The sequence below is a fragment of the Stomoxys calcitrans genome, chromosome 1 (genome assembly GCF_963082655.1).
Source record: "Stomoxys calcitrans chromosome 1, idStoCalc2.1, whole genome shotgun sequence".
NCBI classification, from domain to species: domain Eukaryota; kingdom Metazoa; phylum Arthropoda; class Insecta; order Diptera; family Muscidae; genus Stomoxys; species Stomoxys calcitrans.
In genome coordinates, this window is record NC_081552.1 from 210,960,491 (window position 1) to 210,980,688 (window position 20,198).

General features: G+C 37.2%; 2 protein-coding genes across 4 annotated transcripts in view; one reads left to right on the top strand and one right to left on the bottom strand.

The window, feature by feature from the left end:
- Window positions 1–20,198, bottom strand: part of LOC106092952 (capon-like protein) — a 977,840-nt gene that overhangs the window by 872,128 nt on the left and 85,514 nt on the right. The gene's annotated exons all lie outside the window — the stretch shown is intronic.
- Window positions 1–20,198, top strand: part of LOC106086374 (proton-coupled amino acid transporter-like protein pathetic) — an 85,890-nt gene that overhangs the window by 249 nt on the left and 65,443 nt on the right. For 2 of the 3 annotated variants that reach the window (XM_059361278.1, XM_059361280.1), the window contains exon 2: window positions 445–474. The exons of the other annotated variant lie outside the window; for it this stretch is intronic. The gene's annotated coding sequence lies outside the window, so the exon portion shown is untranslated. The remainder of the gene's footprint in view (window positions 1–444; window positions 475–20,198) is intronic. 3 annotated transcript variants of the gene reach the window in all.

Genomic DNA, 20,198 nt, shown 5'->3' on the forward strand with positions numbered 1-20,198 from the left:
TGTGTGTAACGGGCATAAAATTTTGCGTTGCCGCTGCCGTTATCCCACTACTGTTCAATTAAATTACGAATTTCGTCCAAGTAGTAGTAAATAAATAGAACGAAAATAGAGTAGTAGTAAAACGCAATGATAACTTCTAAATTGGTAGCTAAATGGTATTTGGTTGTGTAAAATAATAAAGCGTTTCGGTGTACACTTGTGAAAAAATATAAGAAAAATTTACGAAAAAATTGGCATTCTGTTCTTATGGTTGCTGTGTGTGCTGCTAAAAATAAAATTAAAATAAAGAAAAAATAAAAAAATTCTGTAAAGACTTTCTTAGAGAAACATAATAAAGAGGCGCGCGTAAACGTGTAAAAAGGAAGAAGAAACAAAAAATCCTCGCACACAACAGTTTGGTTTAATTTTTTTTTTCATTGCTCTCTTCTCTCTCCCCAACATTAGCTGCCGCCATAATAGCCAGCAGAACATAAAGTAAGTTTTGTTTTTTTTTTGTTTTCTTTACCAACATAGAAGAAATCGAACGAAGTATGCGAAAAAACAGAATTAGACAAAACATGTGCTCTCAAGTTCATTTGCAACGCTGTCCGTTTCTGTGTACCATAGGCAGACAACGGTGGTGAGTGATGTGAGATGCCAGTCCGACTGCCAGACAGCCGGCCCGGCTTTGGCTTTTAATGTGTGCGATGGTGAAAGACACGGCAGACTGTCTTTTTTCAGGCCCTTGTCTATCGCTCAATAAACGTGGGAAGGCGTGTCTCCTCGAACGTTCATGTCAGACACAGTGGGTTGAGAAAAGGCACAAAAAGTGGACAAAGTGTTTAAGAGAAAATGCAACCAAAGAGTCGGTATAAAATTGAGAACTAAGCTAGTAAAAGCATGGAAATGAAATTAGGTGTGGCTGGGTCAAATTTTAAGCCCCATATTGCCATGGTCGGTAAACTTGTCTTTTTTGGAGGTGTTTAGGGGGAGGAGGTGTTTTGGGGGAGAGGCGATCTCCAAATACTTGGTCCCACATTTAAATATCAGATTCGTAGTCTACTCCCCAAATGCCTTTTATTGGAGTCCCATATTATCATGATCGTCTAATATGTCCACTTGGGACGGTTTTGGTTTTGGGGCAAATGCAAATTTTGCCCATGAACATTCCACTAAGGAACAGGGGCAAACTTCTCACATATAAATGAGTGTTGTCCGATTCAAGTTTAAGCTCAATGATAAGGGGTCTCCTTTTTATAGCCGAGTCCGAACGCCGTGCCGCAGTGCGATACCTCTTTGGAGAGAAGTTTTACATGGCATAGTACCTCACAAATGTTGCCAGCATTAGGAGGGGAAAACCATCGCTGAAATTTTTTTCTGATGATCTCGCCAGGATTGGAACCCAGGCGTTCAGCGTCATAGGCGGACATGCTAACCTCTACGCTACGGTCGCCTCCTTGGTTTTGGGGCGGCCCCCTTTATTATTACACACAATTTGTATACCATACGATGGGGGTACAGTCATAATCTAGTTATTTCGTTTGTAACACCTCGAAATATTCGTCTAAGACCCCATAAAATGTGCATATTCTTGATCGTCTCGACATTCTGAGTCGAAGTCCGTCTGTCGAAATCACGATAGCGGTCGAACGCGTAAAGCTACCCGCTTGAAATTTTGCACAGATACTTAATATTCATGTAGGTCGTTGGGGATTGCAAATGGCACATATCGGTTCAGATTTAGATATAGCTTCCATATAAACCGATCGCCCGATTTTTCTTCCTGAGTCCCTGCAAGCCGCAATTTTTGTCTGATTTGGCTGAAATTGTGCATGCAATGTTCTGTTATGACTTTCAACAGCTGTGCCAAGTACGGTCCAAATTGGTCTATAATCTGATAAAGCTCCCATCTAAACCGATCTCCCGATTTGACTTCTTGAGCCCTTACAAGCCGCAATTTTTTTGTGTTCCTTTATTACTTCGAACAACTGTGCCAAGTTCCAAATCGGTCTATAACCTGATATAGCTCCCATATAAATCGATCTCCCGATTTGACTTCTTCAGTCCCTGGAAGCCGCAATTTTTGTCTGATTTGCCTGCATGTTGTGTTCTGTCATTACTTCGAACGACTGTGCCAAGTACGCTCCAAATCAGTCTATAACCTGATATAGCTCCCATATAAACCGATCTCCCGATTTGACTTCTTAAGCCCTTACAGGCCACAATTTTTGTCCGATTTAGCTGAAATTTTGCATGTTGTGTTCCTTTATTACTGTGCCTTCTATAAATAGTCATACTCTTTCTCTTACACATTTACCAGTTTTTTTCTCTTACTCTCACCACAAATATTCCCACCCATGGCTTTGCATTCACACAAATAACGGATTCTCAAACAAAAAAGCAACAACAATTTGCCTTGCTGTGTTTATGCTACTTCTTCTTTTATTGAAAATGAATTCCTCATTCCCATGGCTTTTCTTTAAGGGAAATTAATTTTCATATATGTTGGTGGCTTCTCTGAAAAAAAATCTTTCGATTGATGGCAATTTCATTAAAATCAACTCAGCCGTTTGGCCGTAATATGTACCGCAAAATCGTTTAGTAATAAATATTACTACTCTGTGCATCATAGCCGAACAACAACATTTGATGTACGGTGTAAATTTGCACTAAATAACTGTGGATATCTTAGCTAGACGTATTGTCATGCCCTGAGATTCAGAAAGATCTTTCAGAAGTCTTACTTATCCTGTCTGTTATGATAAGTCATGCCAACATACTATAGGTTCGTAATAACGAGGGCATGGAGTATAAGGAAACTATAGAATATCTACTAAATACATGTCATGCACTATCCCAGATTATCTTGGGACGTACATGGTGGGCGCACCAACGCATTTGGACACTCTTTCCAAGCCCATGGGCTTATGTTATTATGCATGCACACAGCAAAGTGCAATAGTATGTGTGTATTTGTTCACCGCTGTTATACACACACGAAAAACTACTTGCCCATGATCTACGATAAGTTGACTAAAATGGAACAACGACCATTCTTAAAATTTGTAAAAAAATATTTTTCGAAGATATAGTCCGATATAGCCCATCTTCAAACTTGACCTTATTATGGACAAAAAAAGAATCTGTCCAAAGTTTCAGTTCAATATCTCTATTTTTAAAGACTGTAGCGTGATTTCAACAGACAGACGGACGCACATGGCTAGATCGTCTTAGATGTTTACGCTGATCAAGAATATTTATACTTTATAGGGTCGGAAATGGATATTTCAATGTGTTGCAAACGGAATGACAAAATGAATATACCCCCATCCTTCGTTGGTGGGTATCAAAATTACCTATAACTTTTGCAATCGTTAAAATTCATAGTCTAAAACCTTTAAAATTGGAACACACACCAAACGAGCTATGAACTTGAATTTGAACAAACACATGTCAGAAGCATGTGACTGATACTCTACTCCACGGACGTCATAATAGCATTTTAAAATAGATTCGAAACTTAAATGATAACAAAGATTTCAATACTAAGCTTGACAACTAAAATTGTAGCGCTCAACAGCTGTAAAAATAATCAATATTTTGAATTTATATAAAAAATCTGTTCTAAGCCAATTGTTATTGAAAATATTCCAAAAAAAAAAAAAACAAATATTAAGAAATATCATCTCCACACCAACATTTGTTGTTCGAACAACAGTGCATTATCAATACTAATGAACTTGTCTATTTCAATGTCAATTTATATCAGCACATTTTGTCGTTCCTATTATTTAGGAAAATGTTGCGAGTAATTTAGCAAATGGTTGTTTCATTTTCGAATATGAATTCTCGACTTTGTTCCCGACACAGCTATAATGATGGGCATAATAATATAAAAATAAATAAATTAATAAATAAAAAATAAATCAATAAAATCGCACTGGAATTTAAATATTATAAAAAATTGATTCATGTGAGAGTTACCCAAATCGATCCATAGAAAATTGCTGTGATAAATCCCTACTGGAAGAAACTTCATAACATATCATTCATAAAGGAGATTATTATTCTTAAGGTTCTTCAATATATCTTTTAAGTTAAACTCGTTTTAATTTTTATGTGACATAACGGTTTGTTCGTTGCCCCCAGCAAGTTTAGATCAATCATAAAGCTTTGTGGAACATTGTATGGTGTTTTCAAGAGAAATAAATGGGGATTAAGGCTGATGAGACTATGTTCTTAACATAGTGGGTTTACAATTGGGTTTTATTATTTTTAAGGTCCCTTTAGTTTAATGTCCGTTATTTTAAATTTCAAATTGTAACAGTTGTCTTATTACGTCATCGCACACTGTTCTAGTATTCCCTAGAATTTCTTTATAATTCTTTGTTGTTGGTCTCTTGCTCGTAATAATGTCTGTTGTGTTTCTTTTGGCGGCAACCCTAAATCAAATGTTCAATAAATGTAAGTGTATGTGTTTGCCTGACAAGTATTATGTTATGTATGTGTGTTTGTCTTTGTCAATGCTGGTCAGCTTTAGCAGAGATCAAGAGAGGACCTATCGCGTAGTTACCAGATTTGGGCATTCTCGAAACATCGATGTGGCCAGCAAGAGGTATAAAACGCAGTGACGTAACGCAACACGAGTCAGTCTTATCTGAAAGCGCGTATTGAAAACGTATCAGCTGACGCCTGTTTCCACCTTCTGTTAAAAATTTGTGTCGATGATCCCAGCCGTTATGATTTTACAACAAAAAGAATTCAAATGTAGGTTAGGTTTAAAAGAGGGCGCAGATATAAATCCGCCCCATGCCATTATGGACATACACCTAAGCCAGTAATCGGCTTGTTGTGCGCTCTAAAAGCTATAACGTTACCTCTAAAAAGAAAATTTTAAGCTAGGAATCCCATGCTACTTCCAAAATCCATAATTGTTTTCAATATCACTCCCCTTAATTGGTTCATGTCTGGTATTGTGTCTCCACCTAAGTGCCGGTATCTGCTAGACGCGAAAGCCGCGCAATGACAAAGGAAATGCTCCAACGTCTCATCATCTTCCCCGCATGCCCTACACATGCTATCACTTGCCGCACCGATTTTACATTAGTGAGCTCGTAGTCCTATGTGTCCCGATACCAATAGCTATACTGACCTCCTTCTTACTTCCTTTCAAAAATACCCTCGTCTTCTCACGATCTGGAGCCCCCATAGGATTTTCGGCGTCCTACGGATCGCTTCGCTGTTCCACAATGTTTCATGCGCATTTGTCGCCCATTTTAATTTTGGTAGATAAATTCTGTGACAGCGAAGGGCACAAGTACCTCAAACATATTAAGCAATAATTGCCAAAAATATGTAAGTTTGTATATAATGTTACGTTTATATTTGGAAGTAGAGTACGATTCGATGGTTTCAAAGTAGGGATAAGTATTTGAGGGGCGCCCCACCCTCGAGCAAACCGCCAAAGGGAAATATTGGCCTACCGGCACAATATTGGACTCAAATGGACCTTGGAAGGACAGTAGTCACCAATAAACCCGTGTTGGTCATCCGGGATCACATGGGGCGCAAATAAAAGGTGTTTGGAAGTTAGGTACGAAGGTCATATCCAAATTTGAGGACACCCAAAGAAACTCCCCAAAATGGAATTATGGGTCGATTGGAAAATATAGGATTAAAAAAAAAAGACACAGTGGCATGGGAAAAAAGTGCAAATAAGTTTGCCATTTTGGAACGGATAGATATATCTTCATTTTACATTTTTATAGCTGAGGTGTTATCCAGTTTATATGCAAAATTTCAGGGCCCTAGAAGTCCCAGGGGCTCATTAGTGGGCCTTTAAAGTTGGTCACCTCGGCCCAACAAAATTTTGTTTGCACTGTCAAAATCCCATTATGTCAAAATCCCATATGGTATGGTTGTTGACGCTTACGACTCACAACGACCAAAAAATATAATATTCCTTTAAATTCGTTGAGCTGTTGTGTTTTTGCTGATGGGCATAAAATGATTGCTGGCTGTATTTTTAATTTTGAGCAATACTCACGAGGGCTTACACTAGCCGTAACTAAATAGAAGACATACATCTACCGTTCGGAGTTATGAGAGCTGAAATTGAATTGCGTGCTTTGTAATGGTTTGGGTAAAGAAAAACAAAAGGAAGTAAGTCTGTAACTTTTAAACAGACGAAGACAAACAGCACGTACATCACTGATAAAAGCAATACTCATCCAAAAATAAAAAAGCAAGTTAAAAAAACAACAGAGTATATCTATGCCACTCTACAACACTTGATGTCTCATTCCTCTGCTTGCTTTGGCTTTATATCACACTCATCTGAGTGGTGCTCATTTGCAAACAGCACACGCTGTCCGACGACCAATTTGAAAAACACATCCCCATGCACACATTACTGAAACTTTCGGGCATCTATAACTCTTTTGTATATGTGCGTGTGTTTCTAGCTTACTTTGTTTTGAGGTGGCATGCGTAACAAGCAATTGCTTTGGCCAAAGTGGGTATTGAGGGCCAAATTTTGGGTTTCATGCAGTGAGGTCCTCGCGAGTTCTGTGTGGGGTGCAATTTAAAGCCATACTTCCGACTTCTTTTTGATCGAAGTACATTCGATTTCCTTCCGAAAAATGATACGGACATGAATTTGGGTTTAAGTTAAATGCTGAACCCCGAAAGATATAGAAACGGGCCCAGACTACATCGTTTCAATTTTGGAAAGTTCCACAAATAGTATTCCACAAATAGTATATTCCACCTTTTCTCACGCTCCATACATATGTTGCTACTCATGCAGTCTGCTTTCTCTGCCTTGTCATGGCAGTTATCTGCCGTCTTTTCCCATGATTTAACACCCTCCTTAATTTAGTTTTTTTTTTATTTATGCGAATTATATTGTGACCACTGTGCAATTGCATAAATTTCCGTTCCTGCGCAAAATTAACGGCAAACGAAATTCTTTATCCGTGTTGGCACATACCAATTAGGTAATAAAAATTTGCAAATGTTTGTCTGATGCAATTCTTTTGTTTGATTTCGTGCTGGCTGACCTTCCATTTTTTTTTAACAAGTTCGTCCTTGTAGTCTAAATAAAGTTGCAAGCACTTTTACTGAGTTTCCTCTCTTTTCCTCTCTTCCTTGCTCACCTATGTCATAACCATTCGGTCTCTTTTACTTCTTGTTCGCTCTGTGTCAAAGAGAAATAATGCAGCATAAATGTAAAGAACTGAAAATGTTGTTGATAAAATTACCACGTTAAAACGCTCGTGTAGATGTAATGATTCAATGAAGATAATTAAAACAACATTATGCCTAATTGGTAACACAAAAACCACAACAACTATGGCTTAAAAATATCAGCAGCTGGCTGGGCTAGCCATAAGCGGTTCAAATTACTCGCTACATTAAGAAAGAAACTGTACTTTTTGGGTCTCTCTCTCTGACGTATTTTCAAGGCAAGCAACAAAAAAAGTGTCAGTCAGCCAAAAATAAAGGCAAACAAAAAACAAATGACAAACATTAATTATCCCACAACAAAAACAAGAAAGGTAAAGCCATGAAACGTCAAACATGTGCAACCATCTATGTATTTCACTCCTACACCAGTCGGCTCTTCTTTTTCCCCACACACAACATAGAAAATGCAATTAAACATTTCAGTTACTGTTGGCTGCTCTCACCAACACCACCCTCTACTCTCACACAGGGCAAACGAGTAAACAACAACAACATATACAGAAGAAGATGAACTAGTCAGCTATGTTGCTGTAACAGGTAATCTGACCTGAAACCAGCAAAATTAAATAAACAACAACAACAACGTAGCAGTAGTACGAATTTAGAGAAGCAGTGGGAAATAATTATCACTCTTAGACAGTATTAAGAATAAAACGTATTAGAAGAATGCTTAGCAAAGGCATAAGACCAGCAGCGACATAATTGAGAACATTGACACACCATGGCAGTGAAAACAGCTGTCATTTTCACGTCAATGCACTAGTGTTCCACCCGCCCACACACACACATACTTTATTGAAAAGGCAAAACAAATTGGTGAAAGAGGTATGAAGAGCATGGTGGTTAAAATATCACTGAATAATGCTGTGCTATTGACAATGAAAGTACCTCCCTTCTATCGAAAGTCATGAATGGAAATGGTGAACAATTTCTAAACCTCTAAAACTAAATTGGGAAGGCATGAAGGACAAAAGATTACCATTTCAACAAAAATTTGATGACTCAGCAATAAGATTTTCTATGGGAAAACTGTCATTCAGCCCGGCTGAATAAGGTTTAATATGGAAAATCTTCATTGCAGCCTGGTTAAAAAGCGTTTTCTGAAAAAAAAATGTTCAGTTAAGCCTCGTTAATAAGGATTTTCATAAAAAAAACTTCAATTCAGCCTGGATGAATGAGGTTTTCTATATGAAAATCTCAACTCAGCCTGGCTGAATAAAGTTTTCTATAGGAAAATCTTAATTCAGTCTAGCTGAATAAGGTTTTCTATAGGAAAATCTTAATTCAGTCTAGCTGAATAAGGTTTTCTATAGGAAAATCTTAATTCAGTCTAGCTGAATAAGGTTTTCTATAGGAAAATCTTAATTCAGCCTAGCTGAATAAGGTTTTCTATAGGAAAATCTTAATTCAGCCAGGCTGAATAAGGTTTTCTATAGGAAAATCGTAAATTCAGCCTAGCTGAATAAGGTTTTCTATAGGAAAATCGTAAATTCAGCCTAGCTGAATAAGGTTTTCTATAGGAAAATCGTAAATTCAGCCAGGCTGAATAAGGTTTTCTATAGGAAAATCTTAATTCAGCCAGGCTGAATAAGGTTTTCTATAGGAAAATCTTAATTCAGCCAGGCTGAATAAGGTTTTCTATAGGAAAATCTTAATTCAGCCAGGCTGAATAAGGTTTTCTATAGAAAAATCTTAATTCAGCCAGGCTGAATAAGGTTTTCTATAGAAAAATCTTAATTCAGTCTAGTTGAATAAGGTTTTCTATAGGAATATCTTAATTCAGTCTAGCTGAATAAGGTTTTCTATAGGAAAATCGTAAATTCAGCCAGGCTGAATAAGGTTTTCTATAGGAAAATCTTAATTCAGCCAGGCTGAATAAGGTTTTCTATAGGAAAATCTTAATTCAGCCAGGCTGAATAAGGTTTTCTATAGGAAAATCGTAAATTCAGCCAGGCTGAATAAGGTTTTCTATAGGAAAATCGTAAATTCAGCCAGGCTGAATAAGGTTTTCTATAGGAAAATCATAAATTCAGCCAGGCTGAATAAGGTTTTCTACAGGAAAATCGTAAATTCAGCCAGGCTGAATAAGGTTTTCTACAGGAAAATCGTAAATTCAGCCAGGCTGAATAAGGTTTTCTACAGGAAAATCGTAAATTCAGCCAGGCTGAATAAGGTTTTCTATAGGAAAATCGTAAATTCAGCCAGGCTGAATAAGGTTTTCTATGGGGAAATCGTAAATTCAGCCAGGCTGAATAAGGTTTTATATTGGAAAACCTAAACTCAGCTTGGCTGAATAAGGATTTCTAAGTGAAGAAATAAACATTTTGTTAATTTTTGTGTTTACAGCAAATTTTATTAACTTTTTTCTCGTTATTGGTCGCCTGTGGCGTTGCATGCGGAAACCACATATTACTCCCATCATCAGCATTTGAATGTGCACTTCAGTGCACTAAAGACAATGTTAAAATGACATAGAAGACAACTACGTTTGTGTAATTACATTTGCTAATTCCCAGTTCAAATTCCGTGGTGCATTCCAGTTAAGTGTTTGTGACACATGCCATCATAATTAAGAATTTTAATAGATATGCAAACGGTTTCGTAACCCCAAACCCAACGCCGTTAGCAATGTCAACCTTCAATTCAGCTGAAAGCTGGCAAAGACCTTTCAAAGTGGTGAGCTTCTCACAATGCTTGCATAGCATACATGGCCCGGGGGTATGAAGGATGAAGAGCATTCGAAAATAATCCCACTTTATGTCATTCTCCAACCACAAAAAAATGTTGTACAAAAAAATAAACTATTATTGTCAGCGCTAAATGAAATCATTTCTCACGTTTCCGGAAAGGAGAAATATCGTTGTTAATTTTACATTATTTTTTTTCAGAAATTCCCCGGATTTGACATTTTGAAGACAACTTCAGGGTAATCAGCATCTTCACTTAGATAAGATAGCGTTCTTTGCACTACTCGCTTTCATTTACGTTAATATAATTGAAATGTTATCAAAACCAAACTAGCATCGTGTCCCTTATTGGATTCAGAACAAAGTTTGAAGACATACCGACCAAATTGAATGCCTGAAAGTATAGAAGCTAACAGCATAACCATTTCTTGTTTACCCACAATACACATTCATATTTGCGTAGTTTTCTAATGATTGTTTGAGTAAAAATATATTTAAAACATTTGTTTCTAACAAAGGTAATTCTTTGTTCTTACCTATATCAACGGTGTTTTCAATAACCTCAGTTCTAATAAAATTCATGGTCACAATGTCAGGTTGAATACAATGCAATTCAGCCTGGCTGAATAAGGTTTTCTATGGGAAAACTGCAATTCAGCCTGGCTGAATAAGGTTTTCTATGGGAAAACTGCAATTCAGCCTGGCTGAATAAGGTTTTCTATGGGAAAACTGCAATTCAGCCTGGCTGAATAAGGTTTTCTATGGGAAAACTGCAATTCAGCCTGGCTGAATAAGGTTTTCTATGGGAAAACTGCAATTCAGCCTGGCTGAATAAGGTTTTCTATGGGAAAACTGCAATTCAGCCTGGCTGAATAAGGTTTTCTATGGGAAAACTGCAATTCAGCCTGGCTGAATAAGGTTTTCTATGGGAAAACTGCAATTCAGCCTGGCTGAATAAGGTTTTCTATGGGAAAACTGCAATTCAGCCTGGCTGAATAAGGTTTTCTATGGGAAAACTGCAATTCAGCCTGGCTGAATAAGGTTTTCTATGGGAAAACTGCAATTCAGCCTGGCTGAATAAGGTTTTCTATGGGAAAACTGCAATTCAGCCTGGCTGAATAAGGTTTTCTATGGGAAAACTGCAATTCAGCCTGGCTGAATAAGGTTTTCTATGGGAAAACTGCAATTCAGCCTGGCTGAATAAGGTTTTCTATGGGAAAACTGCAATTCAGCCTGGCTGAATAAGGTTTTCTATGGGAAAACTGCAATTCAGCCTGGCTGAATAAGGTTTTCTATGGGAATACTGCAATTCAGCCTGGCTGAATAAGGTTTTCTATGGGAAAACTGCAATTCAGCCTGGCTGAATTCATAATTTTGTATAGCTTTATATGGATTTAGTCTCATTGTATGTTTGTGCGCAATTGGTAAAGTATTTAATATTCAAATCGATTTGCCATACCGGAATAGTTAATTGCGTCTTTTTTCATTGCCCAAGTGCATCAATAATGCAATGAAACATGTGCACTTAAAAGACAGCTCTTATAACACACATGTAAGCGAACAGTTGATTTGTTTTTCTGCTGTTTTCAATAAAAATACATCTATTTTTTATTTAGAGGGTGAAAAAGTAACTGATATTTATAGCTATATAGGTGTTGGTTGGAACAATAAACCTTATCTGTCCTGCATTTTTCGCCGTGGCTTTCCCTTAACATGTAAATATTTTTTTCTCAGAACATGCCTAAGTCAGTCGCATTGAACAAGCAGCATGGGGGCAAAATTTGTCAAATTGGTGCTAAGTATATCGAATATCCATGGGGGCCCAGCCAACCAGACAGACATTTCCACAAATTTATGCAAAGTAGTTGAGAATATTTGCCAACAATACCCAAATAGGCTGTTCCGGTGCCAATGTCTCGTAATTAGCACCTTTTCATTTGCTAAGATGTGCCTTATATTCGTTTGAGCTTTGTTTTCCGATGCCATAGTGTGAAAATGACACAAATTTTATCATTTTAACTTCAGCATTGAAGGTAAAGATGAATGGGTGACATGCATATGACTTGTGGCTTAATGGTGATAATGACAAAAGCTATGCAAAAAAGAGGACAATAAAATTAGAGATTATTAATATATATGAGCGAAAATAATGGATTTTACTATCAGTTCTGAAAGCTTTTGGATGTGAGGCGGCCACTTTTGGCATCCGTCCCCAAATTTTGATAGCAGTTTCATAGTATTCTAATCGATCTCCGTGGAATTTTTTTGCGTGTTCCAAATATTTGGTCGAAATTCCGAATATTTAACAGATTTCTATGCTGGGCTATCCCAAATGACTTGATTTGAAATTTAGATGCCAGATTTATATTGTACTTCCAAACATCTTTCATTTAAGCCTCATATTGTTAAAATGGGCCCATATGTCCGCCCAGAGGGGTATTATGGTGGGACGCTCCCCCTTTTAAATTGACCACAAATGCATTCTGAACTGTTTCATCTCGTTGCAAGATATACAGCAGTTTTGGAATTCGGAAATTAGGGTGATCAATAAACCAGGTTTTTCCTAAAACCGTGTTTCGGACTATTCGACAAAATTTTAAAGAAATTTTTTTTAAAAGCAAAATTTCATTGAAACTTTCTCTTAACGAAAAATGTCCATAAAAAATTCTCTTAAAATAAAATATACTTCAGGCAAAATTTCAGCCAAGTCGGATTTAAAATGCGCCCTCTAGAGGCTCACGAAATCAAGATCTGAAATCGGTTTATATGGGAGCTATATTAGGTTATAAACCGATATTGACAATACTTGGCACAATTGTTGACAGTCAAACCAAAACACTTCATGCTAAATTTGAGCCAAATGTGATAACATTTGCGCCCTTTAACGGCTCAAGAAGTCAAGATCCGAAATAGCTATATGAGGTTTTGAACCGATTTAGACCATACCTGGCATAGTTATTGACGGTCAAACCAGAACACTTCATGCTAAATTTCGGCCAAACCGGATAATAATTGGACCCTCTAGCGGCTCAAGAAGTCAAGCTTTGAAATCGATTTATATGGGAGATATATGATGTTTTTAACCGATTTAGACCATGCCAGGCACAGTTATTGACGGTCAAACCAGAACACTTCATGCTAAATTTCAGCCAAATGGGATAATAATTGCGCCCTCTAGCGGCTCAAGAAGTCAAGATTCGATATTGGTTTATACGGTTATACCAAAACACTTCAGGCAAAATTTCAGCCAAATCGGATAATAATTGGGCCCTCTAGCGGCTCAAGAAGTCAAAATCCGAAATTGGTTTATATGGAAGCTATATCAGGTTATAAACCGATTCGAACCGTACTTTTCACAGTTGTTGGAAATCATAACGGAACATTACATGCAAAATTTCAGCCAAATCGGACAAAGATTGCGGCTTGTAAGAGCTCAAGAAGACAAATCGGGAGATCGGTTTATATACGAGCTATATCAAGTTTTAAACCGATTTGGACCGTACTTTACACAGTTGTTGGAAGACATAGCGGAAGACCACATGCAAAATTTTAGCTGAATCGGACAAAATTGCGGCTTGTAAGCGCTCAAGAAGTCAAATCGGGAGATCGGTTTATATGGGAGATGTATCAGGTTATAGACCGATTTGGTCTTTACAAGGCACAGTTGTTGGAAGTCTTAAAAGAACAATACATGCAAAATTTCAGCCAAACCCGACAAAAATTGAAGCTTCCACGGGCTTAAGAAGTCAAATCGGTAGATCGGTTTATATGGGAGCTATATCAGGTTATAGGCCGATTCGGACTAAATCTGAACCGAGATGGCCCATTTGCAATCCCCCACGATCTATTACATCGATATTCAGTATCTGTGCAAAATTTCAATCGGGTAGCTTTACGCGTTCGACCTCTATCGCGATTTCGACAGACGGACGGACGGACATGCCTAGATCGACTCAGAATATTTTGAGGGGGGGACTTAGACGAATATTTCCAGGTGTTAAAAACGGAATGACTAGATTAGTATACCCCCAACTTATGGTGGTGGGTATACAAAATTTCAACCGTGGTTATCCCCTCCTAATGCTGGCGACATTTGTGAGGTACCCTGCCAAATAAAAACTGCTTTCTTAAGCGTTGCCGCACTGCGGCACGCCGTTCAGCATCGGCTATAAAATGGAGGCCCCTTATCATTGAGCTGAAAACTTGAATAGGAATAGGCCACCCACTTATATGTGAAAAGTTTGCCCCTGTCCTTTAATGGAGTATTCTTGGGCAAATTTGCATTTGGACATTAGCCAAATTAGCTGTCGTATTTAGAGCTTTGGAGAAACTACCCTCTAACCACAAAATCCACGTCGCACAGTGGTCTTAATGGAGAGAGTTTTGTAGGAGACAGAATATATGCATTAATCCGGGTGTTCTTTACATTTCATCTTAAGTTTCCAATTTTGAATATTCCATTGGAAATTCTGGGCATTTGTTTAATTTATTCTCATTAAAATAAAAATTCCTAATTTTTTTGAAACTTTACGATAATGTCTAATGTTTACCCCAAAAAAAATTCCTAGGTAGTGAGTTTTATGGCTCCGAACCTAAAATAAAAAATAAACAATCCATTCTTATCTAAATAAATAGCAGAGAAAAATAAAACAAAAACGCAAATAAACATATGTAGGTATTTATGCATGCTTAATTATAGAGGCGATAGCAGTAATGACAGTGATGAGAATGGGATCATTCGACCCCATAGGTGGTCCCCAGCATGTTCGATTTCAAAGCACCTACACAGATAATGAGTCAACAGTTATCGAAGTTGTAAAGAAAACTACGCAAAACCCTCAACCAGCGTTATCTACCAGCGTAGTGAAGGGCCATTCGCCCCCACCAAAACCCCGAAAGGGTAGCTTTTACTTCTTTTGCAAAAGTTGTGTTGGCGCAAATGGATTTTGCGCATGTTTGCCAAAGTAAAAAAATACGCACAACACCCAACACCCAACAACAGCAACAACAACTACATAAAGTAAAATTACTCTACCAAACAAACCCGGCAAAAATTCATTCATTTATACAAAATGTCTGTCTCGCTCTCTCTCTCTTTCTCTCTCTCTCTTTAGTCGTCTTCTCTCCCTATTTTTGGCCCTCTATTGACAACGTGACGTTTGTTTGTGCCCAATTCCTTGCAAAACGCTCATTTCAAGGGAAAAGTGACGTCAAGAATGTATAAAAAGCTAATGTTAAAGAAAATGGCAAAATATTTTGTTGCAATACATGTGGGTTGACCTGTTTTCTGCAACAATTTGCATTTGCCTCACTGCACAGTGGGTTGGTTTGTAATGGTGTTCTATCTAATGGCAAAGGGGTTAAGAATACGGTCAAATGCCTGCCTGTTGGTTATAAAAAATAATGTGGGCGCAAAATATGATGCCAATTAGTCGTTGTCTCTTGCTCAGCTTGTGAAAGAGCGTAAAAATGAGACCATGTTGTGTCCTTAGTTTGTCATCAGGGATATTTTGACAATTTATGTTACTTTCTTTGGCCCGATTAAGTTTCCAAGATAATTAATTGGATTTGATTAAAGAATTAAGCAAAAGTCTGGGGTTTACGCCAATAAGACGTATGAGAATCTTGTTATACACAAATAATATGCACTACAAAAGAATTGTTAAAGCAAACTTGGGAGATGGTTTGGTAAGAAGGCGGGTCGCAAAAGGGAGGGATTTTTGGAATTTCGCTATGAAGAAAGTGTTTATGGAGCTTTCAACCAAAAATGAGGTTTCTTCGTATATGCCAAGTTAGCTGTCCTGTAGATGAACAAGTTCGGAATACAAGCCTGGGGATCTTGGGTTCTATTTCCGCCATTGACTTTAGTCTGTCGCCATTGAGGCAACATATTACAAAGGACAATATTGTGAAGGTGAGTTGAGACAAAGATCACACTACACCAGACACTGATACCCGTCCTGTTTTATGGTTCTGAGGCATGGGTACTTGTGAAAGCAGATGAGGCAGTGCTTGGAGTATTTGAGAGAAAGATTCTTCGTAAAATATATGGACCAGTTTGCGCTAATGGAGAATATGGGCGACGTATGAACCACGCATAATTACACTTATCAAAATACAACGGCTGCGTTGGCTAGGTCATGTTGTCAGAATGGATGAAGAAGCTCCATCAAAGAAGCCTTTTCAAGGCAAACACGGTGGTACACGCAAACCGGGCCGAGACCAAAAGCCCGATGGAAAGATCAAGTGGTGGGAGACACCTCGAATCTTGGTATCAGAGATTTTAGAAGATCGAGACCCTTGGAACGCTATTCTATGTTCGGCTAATGGAACAAATGTTCTGTCATAGCGAATTAAAGTAAATAAGTAGGTTGAGTTCAGGTTACCACTATAACCTAAGCTTGACTATTCAAAACTCATGTTAAATCACCATCCTTCCTCCCCTTCCTCAGAAACAAAATTTACACAAAGTTTCTGTTGTTTATTGATTTTGGCTCATTTCTTGGCAGCAAGCTCTGCGTGTTTTTGTTTCTAAACAAAAAAAGTCTACTTCAACGTGTTTTCCTTTTGCCTTTTAATACGAGTACTTTTTTTGGGGCTAGATTATTGCCCCCTGCTTTGGCTTTTGCTACTACACTTTTCATTGTGTGATTACAATGATGATAACACTATGCCTTTTCACTTCTCAAACCTCTCTTCTAACGGTTGCCATATAATGAGGTGTTGGGTTGCCCATCTCTTGTCTCAGGGTCATTGTGAGAATTTATTTCGTCTTTTGTTGTTTTGTAGGAAGTGTTGTCTGTGTGTTTTTTTTTTGAGTCCATATAATGGAACTAACGATAAGACCAATGTTTGGTAAAATCAATAATGGGAGCGCATTACAACCAATTAGAAAGTCCATTTTGAGGGTGGGGGGGCCATTAATTTATGTAAGACACCATGGTTAGCATATCATTGTTCAATTGTTCAACAAAAACACAGTGTTGTGGTTTTGCTAAAAAATTCACAGCACAGTCATAAGATATGAAACGTGATGGAAATGTTGATTATAATAAGGGGGAGTATATATTTACCTGCAATGAGAAGAAAAGAAGAAAAAAATTAAATTAAAAAAAATAAAAAATTAAAAAAAAATAGAAGAAAGTAGAAAAAAAAAAATAAAAAATTAAATAACAAAAAAAAAAAAAAACAGTAAGGAAAGGTAAAAGTCGGGCGGAGCCGTCTTTACAATAGCCTACACCTATTCTACAAATATAAATTCGGGCAATAGATATATGTATATGACTATATCTAAATCTGAACCGACTTTTTTCGAACAGATCGTTTGAAAAATGTTGTTACTGCGGCCACATAAGAGAAAATCAGGCGACAAATATATATGGGAGCTTTATCTGCATCTGAACTGATTTTGATGAAAACTGGCAGATAGGTTAAGAACAGCAGCAAAAACAATCCTTGCTAAATTTTGTGCAGATTGGTTGAAAATTGAAGACACTACAGCCATTAAAGTGCAAATCGGGCGATACATATATATGGGAGCTATATCTAAATCTGGATCGATTTTGATGAAATCTTGCAGATATGTTAAGATCAGTAACAAAACAATCCGTGCCAAATTTTGTGGAGATCGGTTGAAAATTGTAGTTACTACGACCATTACAGGACAAATCGGGCGATACATATATATGGGAGCTATATCTAAATCTAAACCGATTTTGATGAAATCTTGCAGATTTGTTAAGGTCAGTAACAAAACAATCCATGCCAAATTTTGTGCAGATCGGTTGAAAATTTTAGTTACTATGGCCATTAAAGTGCAAATCGGGCGATACATATATATGGGAGCTATATCTTAATCTGAACCGATTTTGATGAAATCCTGCAGATATGTTAAGATCAGTAACAAAACAATCCATGCCAAATTTTGTGCAGATCGATCGAAAATTTTAGTTACTACGGCCATTAAAGTGCAAATCGGTCGATACATATATATGGGAGCTATATCTAAATCTGAACCGATTTTGATGAAATCTTGCAGATTTGTAAAGATCAGTAACAAAACAATCCGTGCCAAATTTTGTGGAGATCGGTTGAAAATTGTAGTTACTACGACCATTACAGGACAAATCGGGCGATACATATATATGGGAGCTATATCTAAATCTAAACCGATTTTGATGAAATCTTGCAGATTTGTTAAGGTCAGTAACAAAACAATCCATGCCAAATTTTGTGCAGATCGGTTGAAAATTTTAGTTACTATGGCCATTAAAGTGCAAATCGGGCGATACATATATATGGGAGCTATATCTAAATCTGAACCGATTTTGATGAAATCTTGCAGATATGTTAAGATCAGTAACAAAACAATCCGTGCCAAATTTTGTGCAGATCGGTTGAAAATTGAAGTCACTACAGCCATTAAATTGCAAATCGGGCGATACATATATATGGGAGCTATATCTGAATCTGAACCGATATTGATGAAATCTAACAGATGGGTTAAGATCAGTAACAAAACAATCCATGCCAAATTTTGTGCAGATCGGTTGAAATTGTAGTTACTACGGCCAGTACAGGGCAAATCGGTCGATACATATATATGGGAGCTATATCTGAATCTGAGCCGATTTTGATGAAATCTTGCAGATGGGTCAAGATCAGTAACAAAACAATCCGTGCCAAATTTTGTGCAGATCGGTTGAAAATTGAAGTCACTACAGCCATTAAATTGCAAATCGGGCGATACATATATATGGGAGCTATATCTGAATCTGAACCGATATTGATGAAATCTAACAGATGGGTTAAGATCAGTAACAAAACAATCCACGCCAAATTTTGTGCAGATCGGTTGAAAATTGTAGTCACTACAGCCATTAAATTGCAAATCGGGCGATACATATATATGGGAGCTATATCCAAATCTGAACCGATTTTTACCAAAATCAATTGCGTTTATCCCTATGCCAAAAAAGTGGCATGTGCAAAATTTCGTGACGATTAGACAACAAATACGACCCTTACCTTGATTACAAGAATACATGGACTCACAAACGGATAGACGGACATGGCTAAATCGAATCAGAAAGTGATTCTGAGTAGATCGGTATACTTATCAATGGGTCTAGCTCTTCTCTTTCTTAGCCTTGCAAACAAATGCACAAACTTATAATACCCTGTACCAAAGTAGTGGTGGTGTAGGGTATAACAAATTAAAATTGCACCAAAAAACACTTTTCACGTACATTGAAGCGCCATCTATTGGAGAGTGGAAGCGAATACACAAAAAATATTAATTTGCTCACGATGAAAACAATTTGTTCGTACTTAACTTGAGGTCCTTAGATATAGCAATTAAATTTTGTTTGCTTTTACCATATTGCAAATGTTTTTGCTTTAAGTTTGCACGTGGAGCTACTCAACATACGTAAGCATGTGGTTGAATGCAAAAACTTTACAAAGTGTGACGCAAAAATAGAAGAAATACCAACCGCAAAATACCAAAATCACCAACTTATGATAAGAAACACGGAACATACGTATTTGAGCATTTGTTTTTTTACATTTACCCAGTTATGCTATCACTACAGGGGTTTACAAGAATTCTTTGGAAACGATTAGAAGTGTGGAAAAATTGTGGGAAACTAATCATTTTTTTTTCGGAAATTACGTTGTGTGACTCATTTCAAGGAAGTAAATATGGAGTCATTTAGCTCTAGCTCTACTCGTTCGACCGCTATCGTGATTTTGACAGACGGAAGGACGGAGATGGCTAGATCGACTCAGAATGTCGAGACGATCAAGAATGTATATACTTTAAGGGGTCTTAGATCAACATTTCGAGGTATTACAAATGACTAGAATGACTAGATGAGTATACCCCCATCCAATGGTGGTGGGTATAAAAATCGTATAGCAGTAACGTAATCCACATAAAATTTTAAGAAAATTCTGCGAAGAAACCATGGATCCAAATTCAAATCATAATCCGCGCCTCTAGACTAGGAAATTGCCACTATTTCTAGCATTTCTATTTCAAGTCGAGATAGCGCGGGTTAGGATTTTATTTTAGATACATGGTTTTCTCGGAGAAATTTCTTAGAATTTTATGTAGTTTACGGTTTTGCTTTACGATTTAAAAGAAAAAAATATATATACTCTTGACATTTCAAGTCGATCTTGGCCTTAAATAGGTCTTAATGAGTTTCTAGAGCAAGGAATTATTCATCGATTTGGTTAAAATTTTTTACATTTTTTATGTTTTGTTGTGATTTTCAATAA